Source organism: Palaemon carinicauda, chromosome 16 (genome assembly GCF_036898095.1).
Source record: "Palaemon carinicauda isolate YSFRI2023 chromosome 16, ASM3689809v2, whole genome shotgun sequence".
Classification (NCBI taxonomy): Eukaryota; Metazoa; Arthropoda; class Malacostraca; order Decapoda; family Palaemonidae; genus Palaemon; species Palaemon carinicauda.
The window spans coordinates 63623735-63643381 of record NC_090740.1 but is presented as its reverse complement, the minus strand read 5'-3'; the positions used below and the strand labels follow the sequence as shown (position 1 = coordinate 63643381).

The window sequence follows — 19647 nt, the reverse complement described above, 5'->3', positions numbered from 1 at the left end:
TCCAGGAACTGGGTCACCTTTCTGGCTGCTTGCAGACAAGTAGTCTTGGATGCTGCCCACACCAGCCAATCGTCCAGGTATGCTACTACTTGAACTCCGTCAGAGCGTAGTTGTTGGACGATTGTATCCGCTAGCTTTGTGAATATCCTTGGGGCTATGTTTAGCCCGAAGGGCATGGCTGTGAAGACGTATTTTGTCTTCTGTAGCCTGAATCCTAGGTAGGAGGAGAGGGGGTGACTGACTGGTAGGTGCCAGTAAGCATCTGCCAGGTCTATTGAGATTGTGTACGCCCCTTTTGGTGGAGGGGTCCTTATGTGTTGCAAGGTAAGCATCCGGAACTTGTTGTTCTCGATGAACTTGTTGAGTGGAGACAAGTCTGAAATTACTCTGAGTTTGTCCGAGTCTTTCTTGGGAACACAGAACAGCCTTCCCTGGAATCTGATGGACTTCGCTTTTCTTATCACCTTCTTGTTCAAGAGTTCTGAGGTATATTATTCCAACAAGGGGGTGGAGTGTTGGAAGAATTCTGGAAAAGGGGGTAGAATTTTGTTCCATTTCCAAGCGAGTCCAATCGTGATTAGGCTGTGGGCCCAGGGATCAAAGGTCCAACGATCCCGAAAGTGGAAAAGTCTGCCTCCTACCTGGAACCTCTCATTGCTTAGAGGTTCCTGAGGACTTGTTTCCGTGACTGCGTCCTCCTCTACCCCTTGGTGGGTTTCCGGAGAAGCCTCTTTTCAGGGCCTTTACCTTTGTAGGGCCGAAAGGTGGTCGTGTGCCTCTCAAAACCTGGGTTGAAGACAGGTGACTGGGCTACCAGCTGCTGAGGGACCATCTGGAAGGTGGTTTGCAGCTCGGCTACCATTTGAGGCACTATGGCCATGGTCACGGCCGGAAGTTGTGCAGGTCTACATGGTCTCTTTGCCTTTCTGTCCTTAAGCTGGGGACCACTGTCTGAGGAAGATTTCCTTTTTGAAGACATGCCCCACTTTTGGAGAAGGTTCCAATTCTCCGTGGCGGCTTTGGCAATGACTTCTTGGACCACATCTTGTGGGATAAGGTCTTTGTCCCAGATGCATGATGAGATCAGCTTTCTGGGTTCGTGTTTTACCGTTGCTGCGGCAAACACATGCTCTCTACAGGTCCTCCTTGACCTGACAAAGGCATATAATTCCTTCACAAGGGTACCCATGTGGGACTTTGCTAAGACCATGTACAAGTCTGTGGCATTAGTGAGGCCTGCACACATTTCCAGGCAGTTGTGATGAGACAAGGAAGCGGCAAGTCTTTCTTTCATCTCCTGTTCCCTTCTCCAAAGATGGTCTGGCAACTTTGGAAGGTTCTCGTTAAACTGCTGGCCTGCTATCTCCGGATCCAGCTTCGAGACGGAGAAGGTTAGATGTACCTCTTTCCACTTCTCCTCGCAGGTGGGTATGGCTAGAGATAATGGGTCGCATTCCTCTAGAATTGGGCAGGGTTTGCCCTCTTCAACTGCTTTCATGACACAGTCAAGGGCTTTCACCGAAAAGGGGAAAGCTCTGGAGGAAGGAGCAATGAAGGTTGGGTGCTTCTTGCTCAATGCTGAGACTTTGGAGTTGGTATATCCGGCTCCTTTCAGGGTCTTGGTAAGGATGGCTTATGCCTTGTCATGTTCGAAGACAATGACTTCCTTCGGTACCATCTCCTCGCAGGATCTAGGTTCATCTCACAGTCTCACGTAGCAATCTGGGTACGCTGAACAGCTGGGCCAGAATTGAAGATCTTCAAGGGGTTTCGCCCCCAACTTCTCAGAGATGTAAAGCTTCCCATTCATCATGGGCATCTGCTCCGTATACCACCAGGGGTTGGTTTCAGAGCAGTGAGGGAGGTCAGATACTTTAATGAGCTTAGTAGAGCCTCTGGAAGCGTCAGGGCATTTCCCTTCTTGCACCTCTCTCTTTGTCTCTTTTGAGATCTTGCTTTATGTCTTCTTGTTCCTTCCGGAACACTGCCAACATATGCTGGATCGACTCTAGGAACGCCTCGCTCCTGTCGACCTGTGTAGTCGGTTGGGTAGTTGGGGCTGAAGAGGTTGACGGCGTAGGTTGATATGCCGTCACGGTGAACTGGGGGTCCTAAGTCACTGTCGAAACGGATCCTTCTTCCTTCGTTGGTGGTTGAATCACTTCTTCTTCAGGGCCTTCTTGCAGTAGTCCTTTTCGGTGTCGGTGGACACCTCCGACATCCGTTCTTGGTGGATGTCCATGCCTCTAAGTGCCTTATTGATGTCCGCGTCCATTTTCAGTTGGATGAAGGGAGGCTGGACCTGTTCCTAGGGCACTATTGCACTGGATTGAGCCTTAGGGAATAGAAGGCACCTAAAAGATTTGCAAGGTAGGTAAGGTCCCGGAGAGTTCCTCTGGAACCCTCTTACCCACCCACGAAGGATTTCCCTTGCCTCTGTGGTGGCAGGGATATCTTCTCCAAAGCCGTTGGTCAGCAAGGTCGAGCAGTTGGAGCAACCCTTCGGGTCCCAGTACCTCAGGGATCCAGATACGATGCAGCAGGGGGCATGAGACCTTCACATCGTATGCCCACAAAAGTCCTTACTCTTGTGGTTGCAGAACACAACTGCACACGTCACCAATGCCTCCTCCTGTAAAGGAAAAAGGGTGAAATGAGGATACAGTTGTTTATATCATTGATATAAATGCATATTTTTAATAGTAATACTTACCATTATATTTAATAGCTTAGGATAGTGAGCTAGAAAGGAAATAGGAAAGACACATATCTGTGTTTCCTCTCCCAGGCAATCGCTGAGACCTCCGTCAATATTAATATTTAAATTCCCTATAAGGGAGGATACAGGGTGGAACGACTTCCGTACGTAGAGCCAAAGTTAGTGAATATTTATACTGTACTAACTTCTCTACCTGTAGTATATTATTACTGAACGGTGTTTTATGTGTGTCCCGATGATCAAATGATTCATAAGGGTGTTGAGGGATTACTTCAACCTCAACATGTTATGCAGTCCCAACAATACACAGAGTATGATAGAAATACTTGTACTACAACTACTGTATTGTTGTATACTGTAGTTTTACCAACTACTGTACTGTAGTTTTACCAACTACTGTACTGTAGTTTTACCAGTATACTACCGGGGTTAGGATAGTGCCTGGCGGCACTAACTGATAGAGAGAGAAAGAATGGAAAGCAGGATTTCCTATTATTATGGATTAGCACAATAATTGAAAGTATAGGAGGGCTACTGCCACCTACTGTCTCCTTTCCAGAATGAGAGTTCTAATGGAAGGGGAGGAATACATCTGTTCTAGCTTCCATCCATCCACAACTTTTGCCGCCGGCTCTACTGGCGGTTGCAAGGTTTGTGGATGGCAGGCAAAGAGAGGACTGACGAATTCTCAACAGTATGTTGGGTTTCCCACCAGCAGCCGTTAGGGCCGGCACAATCTTTCCCCCAGGGGCATTCACCTCCGGTGAAGGAAGGACATAAGGAGGAAGTGGCCGAGGCGGCAACCTAACCGCCGCCGGTAGGGTCCTGGCCAGCAACGCAGTCAACCCGGCAAGCCTGGATGACTGTCAGAATACCGGCGAAAGAATGTTGTGACGGCTAGGCCGACACTAAAGGACAGAGGGGGTAGGGGAAAGGGTCTTATAGTTCACAGGGGAGAAAGGCGGCGGCAGGTATGCCGCCTACTTTCGGCTGTAAACTAAGAAAGCATGGCTTCCTGTGCCGATGATGTCATGGGTGGCAGAGGAAGAAGGATTCCCCTGTCGGCGACATTGTCGGCTGCAAGACAGTACACCCTGAGCTACCATCTTCAAAGAAGACAGACGGTGTAAGACTATCTAAGTCAAACTGGAGTTTGCTACTCGACGGCGATGACGAAAGATAGGGGTTGCCGCCTGTAATGGCGGCGGCTCAGGGAGGGAGGAAGGGTTTAGCCTCTTTTTTCTAAAAGAGAAAAATATCGAACCTTATCCATAAATTCTAGGGGATATATGTCCCCATCCAAATTAATAAGGAACGATACGATGAGGTTAAACATTGGGAATTACTTTACTAACGTATACATAACGAGTTAGGCTAGCCTAACTCCGCAGGGGACCGCGGCCAAGGTTGGTACCACCGGGGTCCCCGGTGCATACGAAAAGTAAAGTTACATATCGTAAGAGGAATAATTAAATTATATGCAATATCTTCACTAGTATAATTTGCCTAACTGGCTAAAATTTTTTATAGTCGCACTACTGACTAAAAAAATGCATTTATGACGCGCGACAGCGGTCTCAAAATGGCCGCCTCTGGTGTCGGCTGCGCTCAACCAAACACACTTAAATTATCCAATTTAACTTTGAGAAAGGAGCCTTAAAATTATACACAGGAAAGATTAGATACTCAACTTTCCAGAGGCTGAAGATGCTGGAGATTGCATGATAATATTTCAAAATCGGTAATAAACATCGAGAGAAGCGTGGGAGCGCACTTAGCTTAAATGCTACAGACAAAGGAATGATGGGCCATGGTAGTACGGAGAGGAGGTCCACCGGATACCTTGATAACGGCTCCCCTTTCGTTCGCCACTCTTCCCTCTCAAAGAGCTAAATCTATTCGGGGTAAAGATTGCTATGTGTCCTATCAAAAAATACGTCCCGATATTATGCGATATCCTTAAAGCTATATCAACGATACTCGTGTCAGGAGTTAGAATTCTGGAGACCTATGGTTAATTCTCTGGGAGTATCACTGTAGCAAATATCCCTTAGAAAGCTACCTAAAGAAACCTTCCATTAGGACGACATGGCCATCTCACCCAAAAATAGATTTTTCGCTTTGCTCAAAATCCGTTTTTTAGCTGCATCTATATAATTTTAGTGGTATAGCTTCCACTTCATTTTCTTACACTATAAATGACTCACATGTTCCTTTTCCCCAAATGAGTCACTTGGAGTAGTTTATAACTGATAATTTGTGTTTAGCTGAAACTTCATTAGAACTGATGATGGGGTGGGGTTAGGTACTATTTTCCAGGTTTCCACTTCCCTTTAGGCTACATCTTCCTTTGTGGGACAAATTACTTTGGCCATTTATGGCATGGAAGCTTTTAGTCATGATGATTTAAAAGAAGAGCTCAGACCTCACATCCACAAAATTATCAAAGTTTCTAGCACTTTACATTAGCTTCAAATGTCACCTTTTGTGGATCAAGTATTCAGGGTCAACTACTGTATGTACCTTTTACTGACAGCATTTTTACATCAGAGCAGTATTTGCCAGTCCTATGCTAAGCATATGTCTCTTCCTGTGAATTCACTTATAATATAAACCCTGTGTGGAGGAAGATTTTGGAACTACTTTTTTTTTAAGAACTTTTAAAGAACAAAGCAGAACTTCCCTCAATAATTGTGCGCTTGTTTTTTTTCATGCAACGGTTTCCAACAGAAATTACGCTTCTTGGTCCTGACAAAGAACCAAAATAATACCAGAGGGTCAAGATAGTTAGATCTTCTATGAACTTGGTATATCGAATCTCACTTGATGATGCAAAAAAGGATGATCAAGGTTTCTTTTATCCCAGATTCTCCTAGCTTGATTACTCCATAAACATCTACAGCTGGCATATCACAAACTTCTAGCATTCTGCCAAATTTTAACTTTGCACTTGCTTGTGTAGTCTTGTGCTGGTACAAATGCAACTCTTCAATTTACCATGAGTTTTTGTAAGACATCGCCATCTCCAGGCTTTTTTCCAACACTCGCTGAACTATAAATCTCTTTTTTCAACTATTTGCCATTCTTCTCTTCTCAGTATGCCCAACCCATTTCAAATCTTTGAATACACTCTTTTCTTTCAGCCTTGCATTGAATCTTTCTGATTTCCTTATTAATTGTACGATGTATGCGAGTGACCACATTTCCCCCATCTACAAAAGTACATGAATCATATACATGAAGTCTAGCAATCTCTAATTCACCCATGGAACCAAATTAGTATAATAAATCATATAAAATAGATATCAGAGGATAAAACAACACATGTGTACTTTTAGAACAGCCTAGATATTCAAAATATCTGTAGGTATAAATTCAAGACTAATATAAATGATTTTACCTTACCTAGGGTAGTGACAATAACAGATCCAATGAATGGAACTTTGAAAAAAAAAAATGGTTCAGTATCCAACATTCTTGAACCTTCTTTAAAAATGATGCTCTCATTTTGGGGACTGACTTCTACTGCGAAGATTATTAACCAGCTACAGTAATTGTGTGATCTATCTTTATTTCCTTGAGAATGCTCGTCAGATGCCTTTGATCTTTGAGGCACTAGTATTCATGTGTCTCCAACACCATTAGTATTAAGTCCTCCCTGACACAGAAAGGCCTTATTCAAGTCTCAAAATATCATAAATCAACTTTACAAAAGAGCCATTTCTTGGTCCATGACTATATCCTATTCACAACTTATCATATGCAAGTTTTAGCTTCCTCGATAGCTATTTACCTAAGTCCAGCAATCTGTACTTCATCCAGGGTACCTGCCGTTACTTTTATTACCCTGTAAATAACTGTTTTATACTTTTTCTTATATCCTTTGGTGCCCATCCACAAAGCTCTTTTCCAGACAATACTTTTTCCTTTATTTTCTTTCTATCATTTAAGTTTCCACACAACCTTTTTCCCATTTTAATGTTACCGCTGGATCATCTCATACACATTTTTTATTTATCAAATAGAAATGTAGGTGATCTGCATACAGCAGCTCAGAGAAGTGTTTATTTTTTCCTTCATTGCAAGTATTGTTACAACCTTCTTTGATTCTAATATTAACAGAAGGTTATCTGTTTACTAAGCTCTCATGAACATTCCTTTTTGCCTCTATTACCAAAATAAACTTCAAAGGACTAAGGGCTGATCCTTAATGTCCATCAAGACTTCTCCCAAAACCTTATGATGCACTAGCTTCAACCTTATATCTGGCTCTCGGGTACAGTAACATCACCAACTAGCTCAAAGGGTTTCCAAAACCTCTTTGTCTATGAGGGTTTTCAAGCTATATGATATTTTTGTCTTTCATTAAGATAGTTACTTTTTATGGTGAAGATGCCTCCCTTTGAAATAATAGTTAGCTATTGGTCAGTAAAATCTATTAGTCTACTTGCTCTTGATGGAAAGATGTTGATAGGTGAATAACTCCTAAACATGTACAAAGCATAGGAAATTAATATACATTCCAAAGAGAGGTATAATGTATGCCCTCCACATTCTTTTTAAATAGATACACATGGTGATGGACAAGCACCACCAATCGAATGACCTTAGTGTTGAAAATGAAATAACTGATGACAAAGGTGCAACACATATATAAGGACTTCATGCTGTGTAAGCGACAAAAGGAAAAGAACTACTTCACAGAAAAAGATAATCTCAGCAACTTGTATAGGATAGAACTCGAATATCACAGTTACAGGTGTTTGTAAAGCCAATGGCTTGTATTTAAAACAAACCACAATTTTTAAGTGTACTTGAAAATGAAAGAAATGTTAAAATAGATGGAGCTCCTATTTGGAAAAATAATTACAATATCATAAACTATACAAAAGTAAGAACAAGACTTCATGACTATAATTCCCAATTTGAGAACACTTCAATAACATAAAATATATATAAAAAAAATTAAACATGATTTTTATATGTTTTCTTCAGTTTGAGACATTTTAAAAAGATTAAATATTTGGAAATTTGATTCCATCAATGTTGTGAATAACAAAAAAAAATATTTCCTGTTTAAAATAATGTATATATATAAACCAAAAGTATAAAAGCAATTGACATTTTCACAAAATAAAAATTAAAAGACTGCTGAAAGCTGAAATAAATTAGCTTTCATTGGCTGATTTCTAAGTCACCAAGTCACTCAAATGATTGATTAATATTCATTACTACTATTTTCAAACTCATCCTGACTATATCATCTTGGGTCTATCAAACACTACACATGTAGTAAGAATCCTCAACTTCACAAAACATATAAAATAGGCAGAACAATACTAAATAAATAAAGGACAGTTTAATAATGTCGTTTTCACCAACATACTACCAAAAATAATATACTGAACATTTATTTTATTGTACAAAAAGTCCTCAACTTAAAAACGTAATAGGTTGCAAGAAACTGTTTGTAAGACAAGTTTTTAAATTGGCCTAGGGTAAGCCTAACCTGATTTCCAGCGGCAAATTCAAGAAATAGTCACATTTCATATAAACTAAATATCAGATTATTGCAAATGTTGCATTGCGTATCGTATAATATTTAATTACAGTATTTCATTATCGTATTAGAGTATACAAACTTTTGATACATGTGAAATCTATGATTTCAGTTGGATTTGTGCTTGGATCTCCAAATGTTTGTAAATCGAATTTAAGTTGAGGACCTCCTTTTTTTGGTTAAAAATATAAATGATCTTGGAATGGAACACAAATCTAAAGGAAAGCAAATGAATATCTCTTGATATTTACTGTGACAATGACCATGATTTCACTACACCTTCCTTAAATCTTGTCGTACTCACATTCGAGTCTTCTGTAATTTGATCAACTGTGTGGTAGCTAACAAGTGAAGCGTTGTCGTCATATACCTTTTTTTCCTAAAATCACAAGTTAGTTGGCTTTTCTCTTTGAGACAAACTACAAAAGTAGAGCCGTCATTTCTAATTTCCAATAACATTATCCCTGGAGGAAGATTTGTACAAAATTTTTCAAAGGTTACAGGATGAAAATTTGAAGTTAACCCTTTGATGCCTATACTGTAGTTACAATCTCACTTCCAACAAAGCTGTTTGGCATAATTAAAAAACTACCAGGTAACTCATACGATAAATTTCAACACCAGTTTATGGATTAAAGAAATATTTTTAAATCATATTAAATACACCATTAAATTCAAATTTAACTTTGGCTTCTAAAAACCAAAATTTTAATGATAAAATCTGACACTCCTATACTAGCCTAATGCTCCAATGGCTTTTGTCTCCATAAGCATCGTATGTTGATGTTACCCCTTGAAAGTCAGATATTTCCCATTTTATTTCCTTTCTTATATACTAATGTCTCTAGTAAAGCAATGAGACTTGCCAGCAACTCACAAAAATAACATGCTGCATATCATATAACACTTCAGTCTCAGAGCCCAATAATTTCCTTCTTGACACCACTAGTCAATGGGCTACTTGTATATAAACATGAGGCAAAGATGGAAATAAATTTTATCATTAAGATTACATTTATTTCTATGAAGTTGCCCTGATGTTTTGCAGACTCCCACACTCTAAGGGGTGGTGGGTAATTGGTGAAGGAAAAATATACAGCGTTTAGTTTCCCATAATCAGTTAAATATCAACATAGACTTAACCATAATCTAGTTTTTGGGTACTCTAAACTCCAGATTGACATTTTTTCGTTACCTTTTGGGGTTAATATGCTGTGAGCACTCTTAAGGACTTTCCTGTAAAGGCTATAACAGGGAATCCAAGAAAACCAGTTTGCAATGATAGAGAACCACAAGTTTCAACTATACATAGCACCGAATCTGGATTTTCAGGCATTGGCAAGAGATGCGTTGAACCCAGACCCAAACAGTCCTCAATTTATTTGTTTCCTCCGAGTTTGATTCTTAAGACTTTGAATATCCTTAAGGTCTTCTCAGGGCCAGCTGTGTTGGTAGCTCCACATTGGCTGAACAACCCATAGTATCCACTGCTCCAGGGTACACCCTGCATCAGAGATTAGGGAGTTGGAATATCATCGCTTCCTCCTTTCTGACCCACAACCTTCCTGCTTGGATCTTCTCTTCATCATACACAGTAAGGAGTTTTTAGTTCACAAGATATATTTGATGGGCTGTAAGAGGTCTTCTCCCACTAGACAAAACCAGTGGAAGGCACAGATGATCTTCAGGTGGGATGTCTGTGTGTCAGATAACCCCAGACTTTTGTGGCCTAATTTCTGGAAGCTTCAGGCACCAACATCTTTTCATATAAATCTACATTGACAGAATCCTTCAAGCAGGCTTTTGACAAGAATTTAGACTATGACATGTTTCACAAGATTACTCAGTCTTATGTTTTACAATGACCATCCCCACCAACCCCTTCAGTGCCCTGGTCTTTTGATAGATTGCTTGAATTTTTAGCAAAATTAGATAATTCCTTCATTTCCCTTAATGTTACTCCACCCACAAAGCTATTTTTTATAGCAGTAGCTTTGGAAGCAAGAGTAAGTGAACTTGCATCAGGAGTTTAACAGCATCATTCCTGACTGTCTCCAGGTCTCCTGTTTGGCAAAATTGAAAAGCCTCTTCAGAAGAGAGAACCTCTTTATATTACCGTCTTAAGGCAGGGTTATGGCAACCTCTGTCTAGTGTCTATCCTGCAAATAAGACTGCAGAGATCCATGTTTTCTGAGGATAGTTTCAAAATACTCAGACCAAAAAATCCCTTTCAACTGGAGCTATTCGTATTCTAATGACCTACTTCATCATGAAAAATTATCCTCTTTTTATTATTATAAAACCATGTGAGAAAAATTGCTTCCTCGCTGGTTTTCTTTTTTTTTTCTTTTGCTAATACTGTAAGCAAATTTCTAGACATCAAGAACTACCTGAAAGACCCCCAAAGCGGTACAACATGCGTGTATGATACTAAACTTGTTTGTGGGACCTATATGCCGTAATCAGATAGATGAGGGGGGACACCAACCAGGTCTCTTAACAGAAGCATATTGAGACATCTAGCTGCTGCTTCAGAGTTTTTCCCTTATCAGGCAAGTGTATAAATTGTTAGTTTTTCTACTCGCCCATACACTCATGATTTAGTTGTTTTCTTGGTTGTAGACATTTCTCCTTTATGCTGGTACATGAATACAATCTTGCATTAGTCCATGAAGACCACAGAGAACATGAACCCTAAAAAAGAGGCTTTGACAAAGGAAAAAAAACTATTTTTTGGGAAGGGGGCTGTATGGCCTCCATTGTGTAAGGGGGACATTTGATTCTTACTGAAAGTTTGAAAGATGATGGCTTGGTGCAAGTTAGTGTGCAAGTAGCACTGTTTCCTGTATTAGCAGTTTTCTGTGATGACTTGTTATTGGTTACCAAATGATTTTCAGCACTGGAGGTGGTGGGATGGGATCAATAGAACTTTAACCTGTAGGTCTCCCTTATACACATTGAGTCCGTGCTTTACACATTAAAACATTGGCTCTAGTCATAACTTCTTTGGTATCTTATTGGATTCTCTGTTCAAGCTATCTACAAGAAAGTCCTAGGAGACTGCACACTTAATTACTATTGAATTACACATACAATTTTACAAAAAAAAATACTAAATTGAGATAAACTAGATGCCAAGCTTGCAAGTGAACGAGACACACAGCTATTTAAACATGATGCAAATGAACAGGTTTATCAACTCTCTAACAGATAAATTCTAAAAGGGAACAGTTTAGTCTGAGGGAATATTAGGTTTTGCCATTCCATCCACAGAATAATCTAAATTTGTTAATGGGTCCTTATTTCATTGAGAGAGAGAGGGATAACATAAGATTGAGACTACCCTCCTCGCACATATTGGATAAGCCACTGTTTCAAGACAATTTGTTAAAAGGATGGATATAAGGATCTAGGCTACCATCTCTATTTTCAAGTCATGCAATGTAGTTGCCTAAATGATTGGCTACAAATGCTGGAGCGCAGGGGCTTTGCACCCGAAGAGTCTGGAGTAAATAAAGAATTTGAGGATCTACGAGAGGCTCTCGAATCTGGGATGTACCATGTACCATCAGAACCCTCATTGAATGGTTAACTAGAACCTTAACTACCACTTGAGGAGTTAAGCTACAATTTGAAGGTAGGCAGGTTAGGCCTGGGAAAATTACCCTTAAAGATTCATTGGTCTTCTGAGCTTCCACTAAATTCTTTATAAGCTCATGGCTATCAAAACTAAACTTGTTAGTTGTCTAGCAAAGTCAAAGGAAGAAGTGGCATCATTCTCATCATTCCTTCTATAATCAAGTAGTCTAGTCTTCTTAGGATCTCCTCTGAGCTAACTGATCTAAAAGTATTCTTTGAACTTAAACTAATCAGTAATCATGAAACATACTTTCCAAAGAGGAACAGTGAGGCACTCCTCACAAAATTCTCCAAATTAAAAAATTGTCCCCAGCACAAGACACAGAGAGCATGCGGATCCTAATCGGCCAACTCAAACACTTATACACAACTACTCAACTCAGCAATTGCTAAGAAATATTCAAACCACTAAAATAATTAAAAAGCAAACAAAAAAATATGACATCTGGCGTACATGTCTCCTCATTCTGTAGTTGATTTTTAAACTGAAAAGCAACACAACATGAGCAATACATTATTGCTGTTAAGACACTGGTAAATCTCATCAAGGGGTATATTGGAAGGAAAGAAAATGGGAAATTTCTTAATTCCATGGGGGTAACGCGGACATTCCAAGCTTCTGGAGACGAAGGCGTTATGAACATCTAGGGAGGTGCATAAAGAAATTCATTACACTTAAAATTAAAATCTTTCATATTTTTACCAGCCATTTCAATTCTCTCTGAACACAATAAAAGAAAACAATATGATGGTTATAAATTCCAATTTCTTAATATAATGTAATTCATAATAAATGAGTAAACAGTAACAGGAAACAAGACACTAATGAAAAAAAAAACAAATAACAAAACAATGAAAAGCACACCATGTAAAGGTAAAGGTGTCTGGTTTCAGTTCAAGTTTCATCAGAATAGATGCTCATCAGAATGTTAGCCAGGCAAGCCCAACCCCTCCCTCCCCTGTGGTGCCCAACCGTAGCAGTAGCCTCCCTAGTAAACGGCTTAAACTCACGGTCCTAGGCTGGGATCGATCTACCGCCATGCGAATGCTAGGCGAACAATTACCACTGTACTAGCCAGGAGGCTAATACAGTGTCCTATTCCATTAGAAGATCAGCAGGTTAAACTACTTACAAAATAAAACTTAATGACAGTAATATTTGGCATGAACGTCTTAAAACTTTCACTACGGTATAGAAAATACAGTAAAGGACAGAGCAAAAGTATCTAAATTGTGATATGTTAAACACCCAGCTAAGTGCCACTGATGGGACTAGTAGTCTTGATAGATATTACTTCAACATTTCCTCAATTTGTCAACTTGAAGGTCTCCAGAAAAAAACCTTTCGTGTCCTACTGCCTCGCATCTCATCATACAAAACCAAATATTCCACTTCTAAGCAGGGTTATCTGCAAGTTGCGGTGTACACTTTATAATTTTAGATCTCAATACCACCAAGTGTTTTGATTAATAATGCCATTTTCAGTTTATTATTATCATTTGTAACAGATGAATATAATAATTATTAAAAGATAAGTTTAAATTTCCTAAAATCCATCTTTTTTACGTTATCACCACTATTGGTTAATTATATCTTCTGTTTTATTAATACTTTATCGCAAATAACTTTTATTATAATATCGATAATCAAGATAATATTTATCATCATTAATACACTTCCTTTCACATAATTTTTTTGCATTGTGTCATGACTACAGGTATATAGTTACTATTATGTAATTTTTGTTGAAGAGATTTTAACAAATTTATTTATTTGCAATTCACAAAATTGTTCAGAATTGTGGCATTTTCTTTCTTAATGAAATATTGTCCCCATCATCTTTTTCTTTAAGCTTCACCCATTCAGGGCTCGCCACATCAGATTGTCTGTCTCCTCTACTTCTATACTCTGAATCCTCCTCTGTCACACCAATTGCTATCATATATTCTATTATTGAATCCATAAAACTCATCTTAGGACTTCCTCTCCTCTTTCTACCTGAAGGCTCCATGCTTAGTATCCTCCTCCCTACATACTCTTCTTCCCTTCTCTTCCCCTGCCCAACCACATTAAGTCTTGCTTCCTTTGCTTTCTTTCCAACTGATTAACATGTGCAGTTCCTCTTATGAGTTTATATCCGACCTCAACCTTCCTTGTTGACCGCTCGAGAACCTCAACATTCTAATTTCCGCAACTTCCATCTCTGCTTCTTGGTTGAGGGTACAGTCTCCTAACCATACTGTCTTCTCTGGTTGTTAAATTGTGTCTTTCCATTCAAAGTGTTTATGCACTAATATAATTACTGTCGTCACATAACAGTTGCTAATGAATGATCAATTTAAAATTATATAATATAAATTGGTCAGTTATTTTTCTTTCACAGTCAGCTATTATAATTTACTTTCAGTTTACAATAAATCCCTAAAGCCCCAATTTCACTCTTTTTATGTTCTTTTAAGATATCAGCATTAAACATATATAGTACATGATCAGCAGAAAGCTTTATATCCAATGCTTAGCTTCAGTTCTTTCATTTAATTTTTAAGTTTAAAAAAAAAAAATGAAAGCAATAAATTGTATTCAGTCTAATAATCTTTTTTATTTTTTACAAAAAATATTAATAACTTCTAAAACCAACATTTAACAACATATATTTTTCTCTACTCCAAAACATTACCACTGACATTGAATCAGCTACAATACTGCTGAAATTTTAATACAATTATCAGCAGATTTTGTGTTATGCACTTAGCGGAATTTTGATACGGAATGTACAATGTATGTATATGTATATACAGTCACAATCAGCTGCCGTGATGTGTACAATACAAAATCCCAGATACACAGCTCATCATCAAATAATCCCAGATCAATAGATCAAATATAGTGGAATATGAAATTATAAAAAATAATTAATAAAAATATTCTTAGAACAATAAATGCATTCCGTACTGACATAGCAAAGAAAGTTTCCAGTACCTTTGACTACAAATTATTACATTAACACCTTGGGAAAGAACATCAGTTAACACACTATAAAATTATCCAATTGAATAAACCATCTCGATCAAACTGAAGTTATCTTTATAGGATTCCAGGATTCTTGGCAAAACAAGAAGCTAATTTTCTTTTGAATGCCAATTACAAAAGTGTAGTATTCTCATTAGTTGATTAAAAGTTCTATCAGAGGGACAGAAGTGTATGACATAACTCGCAAAGATAAAAACAATCCTTAATTACTGTCAGGAGTTAAAACATTAAAAATACCTTATTAAAAGAAATAGCAATTAAAAGGACATAACCAAAATGTACGCATAATAAATTTGGAATTATACTGAGAGACTTTCATTCTAAAATGAGACAATCTAGCTCAATTCAGCAGGATTACAACTATTTTAAGTACTTGGCTATAAGGAAGAAAACTGACTAATAATTCACAGCAATTCATTCTGGAAAGTATCCAATTTGGTCCTATAATGTTAGACAGTTAAAGGAATACATTAGGGAATGTAAGCACAAGTTTGTATAACTCTGGGGAAATAATTGCATTACACTTTGTAAAGCAAACATTTGCTCCGGCCAGAGCATATCCCTCCTTTGCCAATCCTAAATCATCTTCACAAAAATAATGAGTATTTGAATAGACAGCAAGCATAAGGGAAAACCAACAAAGATACAACATTAAACAGCAATCTTGAAGTTGAGAAAAATTAAGCTGGTGTGGAATGTATCCAATCATCCACTGATCTGCACCACAAATGCCATGGGCAGCAACCTCCAATTTTTGATACCCAAAATGTCTTACGTGGGTAAAAACTTAATGTACCATCATATCAAAGAAAAGTAGAGCTTTCAACATCCAATTAATCTAGTTAATCCCACACGATCTACATCTATTTTGAAGGGGATTCACTAAATTTCTGTATCTTACTTTTAGAGGTGCAAATCTTACTCCATATGCAAAAACTATTTCAGCCAGTAACAAGCACTTCTAATAAAAGTTTGTATGACGCACAGGTACAATAAACACTAGCCTTTTACCATCAATTTTATATATTATTTAGTTCAGCCCAGTCTTTTAAAATTAAGGAAAGGGGAATTTGAGATTTTAATGTTGATTTGAGACAGCACCTACATATTCTATTGAAAACAAGATCAACTACAAAGGTTTAAGCCAACTCTCTGCTTCTAAGTGCATCAGCTTCAACAGTGCCTGACATGAGAAGTACTATGAGGTCCTGAATGACTGCTCAAGCAACCCTGACTTATCATAAACAAATACAGTATATACATTATTTACAAAAACGTTGCTGATCCAAAGTAACTACCTCCACTTCATTGTCTCTGCGGCGAGTAGTTTTCAAACAAGATGACCTCTCCGTATAGTCTTGAGTCTTTACGGTCACTCCACTGACCTGAGGTGTGCGTATTAACAAATCCTCTAAATCAGGAGTGCAATCACTATCACTCACCAAATCAACAATACCTCCAGAACTTGTTGTCAATGGAGACTTCAAAGGGGGTACACTGCTGCTACTACTTGACCCAGCAGAATCAATGCCAGAAGAATCACTCGGTGAAGAAATGGGGATGTGTGTTCTGGAGTCTGCAGCAGAGATAAAATCTCGTTCCTGAGGCAATGCAGCAAGTGGCGGACCACAAATGACAGATGGCCGCGAGGTGGTTGGGCTCGTACGTTGATTCAACTCGCTGCCAGTTGGCTGGTCTGGAGGCAGTTCATCGACCAGCATAACATCCAAATCAGATGGCTCCCCAGAGCTCCCACTAAGTACAACAGTAACATTTGTTTCATCTGATACTTGAGATTCACTGGCTTGGTCTGATGGTGAAGACACGGTAATCAGAGGAAGACTGCGATCAGTCTCAGGACTAGGAAATAAGTCAGGAGAAACTATGCCTTCACGGTCAGGTTCAGGTAAGGGCAATGACGATGATCGTGGTCCAAAAGTAGGCTTTGGTTCAATCTTGATACGTTTATCTCCTTCCTCATGAACTGGAGTAGAGAAATACTTGTGCTTATACCACATCTTGCGACTTCGTTTTATAGCACTTTCCCCTGCAACACCTGCCGAAGATGCAGGCCTATCATCGACTATCAACGTACTCTCTCTTGTATCATCTGAAAAAACACTAACCAAGTCGATGCTATCCTGACTCCCATGAGTTTTATTGAAACTAGAAAGTGAATGAGTATCTCCATCATCATCCACATCTACAGACATCTGCTGTGAATTAAAAGCCCCCCTATATGATTCCCCACTCGTTCTACTACCTGAACCAGCACTCATCATTTTACCACAACTGGTGTGAGACATTTTCACTATCACATTTCTGGCTCCACTATCACTAACAGTTTCAATTGAACTAGACATGTCAAATTTATTCATAAGGTTAATTTTGGCAATATTAGACAGTCTATCACTTTGTTGGTCATCTTGACTAGACTCGGGAGTGTTTCCATATTTACATTGATACATAGATATGGGTGAAGGAGTGTAGGGATCTACCCATTCCAATTTTGTTCCTGGTGATCCCTGAAGCGTCTCATTCCCAGAAGTACCGGCACCATTATTTGGCACAGCCCCTTCCAAAGCTTCACAACGGGCTTCTCCCTCCAGACTAAGAGAACCTTTCATGTTCCCTCTTGGAGTTGGAAGAACCAATGTCATATTAGAGTCACTATGTCTTCTCCGTTTACTTGGTGATGTCAAAAACCCATCCAACATGGCTGCTTCTAAGGTGCTACTATTACTCTCATTACTTTGCAACTGCCTCTTAAAAGAGCCCATACTTCGGCGCTGAGTACCTCCATACTCTATGCTATAATGATCTCCAGAACGATTCAAAGCTTCATGAAGCAATTTCAAAACCTGAAATGGAAAACTTTATTGCCACCCATCCTCTCACTTGGTTCTGCGGTAACAATAAAAACAATACAAGATTTTTATGCTTTAATATGTTGTTTAGAGACTTGAAATTCATAGAAAAGGATTCTTTTTTATTCTAGTTAATTATTCCAATAATTACAAATTTTTTTTTTGCTGTTCTTCCTCAGGAGGGTGCTAACTTAACCTGGGCAGCCTTAACCTTTTTAACTTTAAGTAAATTTTTTTTATAGCTCTCCCCATTATTATGAACGGAAAATTATCTGGTGTAGTGCTTTTCCAATTAGATGGCTGCCCGTTCTACTTGTCTATTCCCAATTGGGAGTGTATCATGAACCTCGTAGAACCTTTCCTACCATCAAGCATGCGCGTGCGGACTATTTTTCGAAAAACAATTATTCGAAAGACAATTGTTCGAATATGATTTTGTTCGAATTTACAAATGATCGAATTGCAAGATATTCGAATAAGCAATTTTTCGAAATTTATGTTGTTCGAATCCATTAGCATACTTTACTTAACCATAAAGGAGAATAGGCTTAATGTTAATTAATGAATATTCTATATTTATTAAAATTTATTTATATTTCTTTGCACATTTATGTCAAATGAAAAAACATTTTAAAAGCAATTAAAAATCAATACTAATATAAAAAAGGAAATCAGACATTTCATTACATCCTTAGATTATGGGCTACTGTACGAAGATACTTGATCTCGTCATGATACTCTTCAAAGTTGTCAACTGGTTTCTTGAAACGTATTGCAGTATCTTTATATTTCCGGGTGCTTCTTCCACATTCTTCCCCTCTATTTGATTTTGCAATTTCAATTTTATTGAGATTGTTCTCTTTTAAATGCGTCGATGAGTTTCCATAATGATGGGTGAACAGCGCTGACTTGCTGAGAAAATGCTGGATGCCAACCCTCAATCGAATTATTTGTCTTTGGAGATTATTCTTAACTCTTTCAAAGCAAGACCAAATATTTATATCAAACAAAGGTGAACGACGAGCATTTCGCCTACCTGGTCGACCAAGCCACGTATCTTCAAAATAATCTATTACCATAAGTAATTCGGGTAAAAATACCTCCAGTTCTACTAAATTTTCAAAAATGTCAATAACTTCCTTCTAGGATAAATGCCAGTGCTAATGGCATTCGAATTTTCACTGAAAACTCTACGTCATTCAACTACTCATTCGATTATACATGTTTATTGTCAAAAGCAGGATTTGTTTGCGGTTGATTTTATTTTCATAAATGAATTTAAATAATAAACAATGCAATCGAGTTGTTTTTCATATAACTACTCATTCGCTTATAAACCGCAAAAATTATAAATTCTTACTCTTACTCAAGTCAGTTTAACTCATGGATTCGAACAATATTAATTTCGAAAAATTGTTAATCGAATATCTTGTAATTCGATCAATTGTAAATTTGAACAAATACACCTTCGAACAATTATTCTCGAATAATTAGTTTTCGAAAAAAAGTTTTTCAAACAGTTCTCTTTCGAAAATTGTTTTTCGAAAAATCGTCAGCAAATCTCAAGCATGGGGAGGGAGGGAAATGCTAATGATTATCAATAACCTATAAATTATTTTTACTTCAATGAATCTTCCAGTAGTTCACTGCTACATACAAAACTAATGTAGAAGGAGAGCAATGGTGACCATGTTATGATTCAATAGTCTTTCCAGACCCCCTAGTTGTAGGATACATCGCCAACAAAGCCTTGACAAAACTCCATGCCATTGTGTGCTTTTCCGAAATTACCTAATGTTAGCAGTCCAGTGCTGTAACTCATTACTATTAT

At 38.2% G+C, this 19647-nt stretch overlaps 1 pseudogene; it reads right to left on the bottom strand.

Moving 5' to 3' along the window:
• Window positions 1–13716: 13716 nt before the first annotated feature.
• Window positions 13717–19647, bottom strand: part of LOC137655333 (protein artemis-like) — a 56491-nt pseudogene continuing 50560 nt past the window's right edge.